This window comes from Ambystoma mexicanum, chromosome 4q (assembly GCF_040938575.1).
Source record: "Ambystoma mexicanum isolate Mex_15411 chromosome 4q, UKY_AmexF1_1, whole genome shotgun sequence".
Classification (NCBI taxonomy): Eukaryota; Metazoa; Chordata; class Amphibia; order Caudata; family Ambystomatidae; genus Ambystoma; species Ambystoma mexicanum.
This window is the reverse complement of record NC_090928.1, coordinates 958,304,131-958,311,377: the sequence shown is the minus strand read 5'-3', so window position 1 is coordinate 958,311,377 and position 7,247 is coordinate 958,304,131.

Sequence of the window (7,247 nt, the reverse complement as noted above, 5' to 3'; positions counted from 1 at the left end):
TTTAAAATTTCAAATCTGAAAAACGACCTTTACCATATCGCTCATATCTCTGTGACCGTTTGTCTTAGAGACTTGCAGTAACTTTCCTCTGAAAGCTGGGAACCTTGGCTTTTCAACGAACCTAGAACCGCATTCCTATTCCCTATACTTTTACCGCAATCGCGAAAAACGCACTCGCGAATTTTACCGCGATTTGCAAATTTCTCCACGTGTGAAAACAGCAGCTTCCTTGCTTTCATTTGCCAAAAATTTGTTTAACCTACCAATCATTCCTAGAATATTGCTAAAGTAAGCCTGAACTTATTTAAACCAACTAATCCTCAACCTGAACCTCCAGAGGGAATTAAAATCATTTTAGCACATGTTCCAATATATTGCTATCACATTTTAAAGCATTTTGAGCCTGTGTAAAACTCATCTCTATTCTCCTCTAAGCTTGCTGGGAAACTGGAACTCTGTATTACATTGTGATTGTATACCTGAACCGTGTGCTCTTCCTTCCATCTCCTTACATTGTATAGGGGGGGTGAATTGCCACAAAGGGAAAGTGATTACCTTGTCTTTTGTGGAACCATATCAGTTTATCTTCTATACTGCATTTCATTCATTCAACCTTGCATTTCCTTGAACCCTATAAAGCATTCTCTACCACATTATTCTTCTGTCCCTATTTACCAGTGTGCTACCTTATCCATTTCATGTCAACTCCTTAGTGATTATAAAGAAGTGGGCTAGTGCCAGATTCTCCGTTGTTAATCTTTATCATATCAGATTAAGTGTGATATTCAATTATTAAGTTATTATAAAGTGTGATATATATATATATTCTTTAAATTCTCAAATAAACCTTTTAACTTGCAAAACAGAACTACTTCTTGGCTCAGTGGGGTCAGGGGGATTCCAAGAGAGGGGTGTTATATAGGGGTAGTCATCCAGAACGCATGAACTGGACATAAAGATATATCAATAAGGGTTTCCATTCAGTATCCCAGACTAGGCATTGACTTACCTGTAGTGTTGAATTGAATCCTCTTACAAATTGGGGGCTCGAGCCGGACGTTTGGGTTAGATCTATCGCTTGTGCAGATTAATACAGTGTGCCAGCTGACCAGATACACATCCGGTCGGATCACCACGCTGTGTTACGCTGTAAAGCACTCCTCAATGGAACGCTCTAAGGAAAAGGTCTGTTTTGCAAAAATAAAATATAAACTTCTGTAAGTCAGGACAGAGACCAATCTCTAGAATGACGACCTTAGTAGACATGAAAATAGCCAGAGAGCACTTCTTACATAAGTTATTTGTGAGAGGTGAGTGGACTCACCAGGACCGCATGGTCTGGTTGCAGGCCATCACGCAACAGGTCACTGAAACAGGGTCAGATATATGGAGAGATCAGGGTCCCTTACATGTGGCCCTGAGTGAACTATACATGGCTCCTAAAGCTAAGGATGAACAAGACAAGATGGTTAGGATAGCGCCATACCTGTACCTATATATGGGAGACATGCAGGATAAATGTACTGAAAGCCAAGATCTGGCGAATAAGCGACAGATGGCGTTAGAGAAGGTCCAATCTGACCTGGTCTCTTCTGAGCAGAGGCTGCAGGGGAGCCAGGAGTCAGAAAATGATAGTAGGCAGTATATCATTAAAATAAAAGAGGATATGGATATACTGCAACAGGAAAAGACAGACCAGGATACCAGAATTCTGGCTTTGCAGAAGGAACACCAAGACAGTTTGGACTCCCTACTGCAGAGCCAGAAAAAGCTGGAGCAACAGATCAATTTCAACAGGGCATGCACAGAGCAGGTAGCCACCCTGCAAATCCAACTAGACAGAGAGAAAGAGGAGAGCAATAAACTGATCCTGAAAGACCTGGATACCCAGGCAGAGTTTGATCAGGAGCGCCAGAAAGCTGGTGCCTTCCAAAGGCAAAGGGACGACCTGGCGTCACAAATTCAAGCTCTTGGTCAGGAAAGGAACACCTTAGGCCAGGAAGTCTGCCACTTAAGGAGAAAAATGGAAGAAAATCACCTGGCCCACCAGGGACTGGGTGACCTCCAAAAAGAACACCAGGACTTGCTAGAGCACACCAGGAGGGTAGAGGAGGCTCTGGCAAGACAGGAGCAGGCCAATAGGGACACAGCTCAGGAGGTAACCCTCCTGCAGCAAAGACTGGCCCAGTGCTCCAGGGCCAATCAGGAAACGCAGAGAGAGAATGAGGCTCTCTGCCAGCACAATGATAGGCTCCAACAACAGGTAGCGATACAGGAGAGACTGATAGAGTCTAGTAAGGCCTTAACTGAGGAACTGAAGGCGCAGGCTCTTGCATTGCAACAGGGAGCAGGGGCGGATAGAGACCAGGTTCGCTGGGAAAGGGAAACTCCTGAGCATAACCTCAGGAGCCCTAGTACCAGAGCCTTTATCTCTCTCAGTCCCTGGACTCTGCCACCCCCATGTCCCCTGGCGCGCATGAGCACCGGGCCACAGGGATGGCAGATTACTATCCAGCCAGAAGCATGGGGCTCATAGGCCAGTACCTCCCAGGAATGGATGGGCGGGCATCCGGGTATGGGCACCCAAGCACAGTGCAATTTAGTGGGGAACACCAGGAGAATAGGCCCATTAAGGGCATCCTGAAAACTTCTGCCCAGTTAGGTCAGTGGGGGGGGTACCCATCAAATCCTGGCAGCAAAGAGGAATTTGAAGACTCCTCTGAACGGCGCAGGACACAGGAGACCAGGTCCCAACATTCTGCCAGCCATTCCCAGGCTCGCAGAATCCGGGAAAACCTGGAAGATCAGACAGGAACCTCTGGGAGCAGTGCCTCTGAGTCAGAGGATGAATGGACCAGGGTTACCCGAACCAAAAAGGCCAATAAGGCAAAAAGGGCCTTGCTTAAGGACCCATTGAAGCAAATAAAGGCAATAAGGAGTGTTATCACGCCTTATCATAAGAACGCCAAGTATTCCGTATGGGAACACTTGGAGCTCTATGAGCAAATGATGGAGACTTTCCATTTGAAGGACAGCAGTAGCTGCATCCAGTACGTCAAATGGACATTCTCACCAGAATACTCCAGTTTCTTTGCGGGGCTGGAGGACCAAAATCATTTAAGATGGTCCACCTATAAGGCGGCCATCTTGAAACATTTTTCTGTTCACAGAAATCCTCAAGAGGCTCGCAAGGCAGCCTACAATTTGCAATGTGGGGAGGATCAGGCCCCACAAGAATTCGTGCAAGAACTGAAACGTGCCTTTGCGCAGACCACCAGAAGGGTGCGCACAGACAGCAGAGAATTTGTCAATACATTTTTCGATGCCTTGCCCAAATATATAATGACCCAGCTCGTGAGAGATTTTCATGAGAAAAGATCTTTAGACTGGGTCATTGAACAGGCTACCCGGATCTATGAGGTGCAGAAGCCCATAGAAAATAAAAGCAATACCCAGAAAAATCCCAAAACCAACAGCACCCCTGCTGCTGCCAAGGTGGCAGAGGTAAAGGTCACCCCCGTTTTGGATTTGGAGATGGGGGGGCCTAAAAACCTACCTGCACCTAATAATTCACATCCCAGAAATCCCTCGGGCCAGTCACAGACAGGGAGACGAGGAGGTAGTCCCACAAATGGGGTCCCCCGCTCCCCTGACTATGTAAGTCCCCGCTATAAGGGAAACCGACCAATCCTGGGTTATGTGTGGACACCTCCAGCCCAAGGGGGGGGAATCCGGCCAAGCACCTAACCCAGGGAACTTCCCTCCTAACTTCCCACAGGAGGGCAGAAACTCACCAAACCCTGGGCAGAACTTCATCCCCAGGTATCCACCCAACTTCCAGCCCCAAAATCCTCCACCCTTCTTTTCCCAATTCCCTGAGCCCAGACAACCGAATCCGGGAGAGGGGAGGCCAAGGGTGGAGGGGTATCCAAATCTTCCCAACCAGGGGTACTACCAAAGTAGGGATAGCTACCCTTCCCGGGATCAGCCCAGGGGAGAAAACAGGGCCCCGTATCAGCCTGAGCGGGTTTCCCAGTTAGAGCGCCAGGTTCAAAACATGGCGCGGGATCTGGGTCACATACTGAGGGCTCAGCAGAATCCTCAGATCGGCATGCCGGCGCAGAACGCACCCAACTCTGGACCTGGTGCTCCAGAGCAATGATGAGGGCAGCACCCCGATAACACACCGGTTCCCAGGGAGGAGGCACAAGGGGAAGGGGGTGTAAAGCCTTGGAGGAAGCTTCCTTCCCAACTTGTAAGCAGCCCCTGGAAACCCAGGAACCGGAAACAAAATCTCTTGCCCCTGAAAGTCTGCCTCCTAAGGAGCAGAGGGGGGGTAGGAGAAACAAAAGACCCAAACAGACTCAGTTTGAGGTAGAGGTACAGATCTTCCAATTTGAGGGAGAGGGATCCTCAGAGGATCCTGGGAAAAGGATCTTCTCCTTCAGAGAGGGGGGAACTCCTCCCAAAGAAAAATGGGTCCCTAGGGATGCAAATCCAGACTGGGGAGATGTGGAGACTGAGCTACCGCCACCCACCATCTCATCCCAGAACCAACAGCAAGAAAATCCCCTGGTTCAAACCCATCCTGATGACTGCCTCCAAAAAGGGGGGGGCAGCCCAGAACCGGAGCCAGGGGAACCCACAATGGCTCTGATCTCCAGTTGCCAACTTTTTCTTTCAGATTCCCAAGGCTCTCCACAGAATTCTGCCCAAATCTCTTCGCTAGCGATGTCCAAAACCAGAAAGTTAGCCCACCAGTTGTCCAAAAATGTGCATTATCTGTTCCCCCTTGAGGAGAAGGAGGGAAGATACTATGCCCCGGTACAAGTACAGGGGCAGGGTACAATTTTGGCACTGGTGGACACTGGATCTCAAGCTACCCTTCTGTCCAGAAGGGCCTTTGACGAACTGAATGCAGGAAGGGGAGAGAATTACCAAATTCCTCTCACCTCTCTTCCTGGACAACTGCAGAACTTTGACGGGAAGGAAATTCCCGTTGAGGGGACTGCAGACTTGGACATTAAGATCGGGCGACACAAGGTGAAACACCCGGTCATAGTAGTGACTCCAGAGGGCACCCCTTGTTTACTGGGGAATGACCTCCTGAGGAGGTTGTCACCCTTAATAGATTGCGTAAACAAGGTCCTCTGGACCCAAACTAGCCGACCAATAAAATTAAAACAGAGTGTCAACCATGTTAGTTTAAACGGCACCTGCCACATGGTTGAACAAAAATCTGACCAAGTAGAATTTCACTTCCAGAACAACCAAATTCCAGACGTGACAGTAATAACAGTAGGACAACAGACTGGTGATGGGGGGTCCTCTCTATTTCTGAAAATCAACCTTCCTTCCAGTTTAAGGTGGTATTCCACACTGGAAGGAAACACCCTGAAATTCTTTACTAATCCACAACCAGACACTCCCACTCCTATAGTCCAGAAAGATGTGAAATCAGCTCAGAGACTGGCTGATATTCAGCAAATTGGAGAGCAGTTGTTCATCCCTGTTCAGTTAAATGATGGGAAAGACTCTGTTCTCGCTCGAGTGTGTGTGAACAACGGTAAGAGCTTCATCAGCGAAGCCATGTTCCGCCAACTCCCAAAAGATCCAGCCATTCCCACATTCAAACTGATAGACAAATGGGAAATGGACCTGGAAGCACCCAATTCCAAACATCTCCTGCCAAGCAGGTGTATGCTCAAAATCTCCATTGGCAACAAGAGCATAGTCCACAATTGTTGGGTCGTGCGAGACGTCACTGCCGCTTTTTACTTAGGCAGTGACATTCTCAATCGCTTTGCCATTAGTTTGGACCTAATAAACCTCAAAGCTTGGTCCCGATTAGCGGATAATCCCATGGGCTTTGATGATCCAGAAAAAGCATTTAGGTCAGCTCAATTGCTACCTTATGCAGTTGAAATTCAGATCAAAGAGGAAGTCACCATCACAGAAAGGACCCGACAATTCTCCCTGGAAGTGAAAGCTAAAAGAGGACAACATTTGAAAAACAATGATGCTTACATACATCTAAACGCTTCTCTCCAACAGCAAGGGTTGGGGGTAAACCCAACTCCATTAGTCAACATAGAAAATGACACCATTCTAATAGAGGTGGATAACAGCGACTTAAAGAGTATTACTCTAGCCGCAGGCACCATTATTGGAATGGCGGTTGATGACCGACATTTTTCCATTGATTTAGGTAATGAACTGTTAGGACCAATCCCCAAGGACTGTTTTGACAGTGACAGTGAGGACAATACAACACCAGACAGGATTTTTACCCGGCATGGGGGGAACTTCCTGGTGTACACTTCTTGCCCTTATGGTAAGGAAGATGTGACTTGTGACTTCAGGAGGGATGAGGTGATTTTCCAGGTCCATGAGGGCTGCCTTTCCCACCTGAAGCCTCCAGTCCAAATCAGCACTCTGACCAGGGACTTCTCCACCCAGCTGGAGGAGGCCGCTGAGATAGCCAAACCAGAAGTCTTTCCAAGCTTCAGGCAGATGGTGGAAGAGAGAGTCAACCTAGCTGATGCCTGTGTGACTCTGGAACAAAAGCAAAAGTTGAAACAAGTTTTCTTGGATTTCCAAGATCTCTTTGCAATAGACTCATATGACTGTGGCCGCACCGACATCCACACAACAACAATCCCCACGGACCCTGGCATGACTCCAGTGTTTGTGAAGCAATATCGTTTGCCTCTCACATCCATGGAGTCCCTTACTGAAATAATTAAGAACCTTGAGTCCCGGGGAATAATCCGTCCAGTTCACAGCACCTTCAATAATCCGGTGCTGGGAATATTGAAGCCAAACGGCCAGTGGAGACTCTGCGCCGACCTCAGGGAGCTCAACAAACGGGTCCATACTTCCCGATGGCCTCTTCCCTACATTGACCAAGGGCTGGCCCAGATTCAGGGGTCACAGGTATTTACTGCAATAGACCTGACCAGTGGATACTGGACCGTGCCGGTCAGTAGGGTGGACCAATACAAGCTGGCTTTTACCTTTGGGGGCCAGCAATACACATGGACCCGGACTCCCTTCGGATACCTCAACTCCGGCAATGAATTCAACATTTTCCTACACAAGGCCATGCCCGACCCGGGTGCAAGGGGTAACCTGGCTTATGTAGATGATGTCCTCATCAAAAGTTCATCTGTGGAGGAACACATAGCGGAGATCCGTTATGTTCTGACCCAGTTGAGGGCCGCCGGAGCAAAACTTTCCTTTCAGAA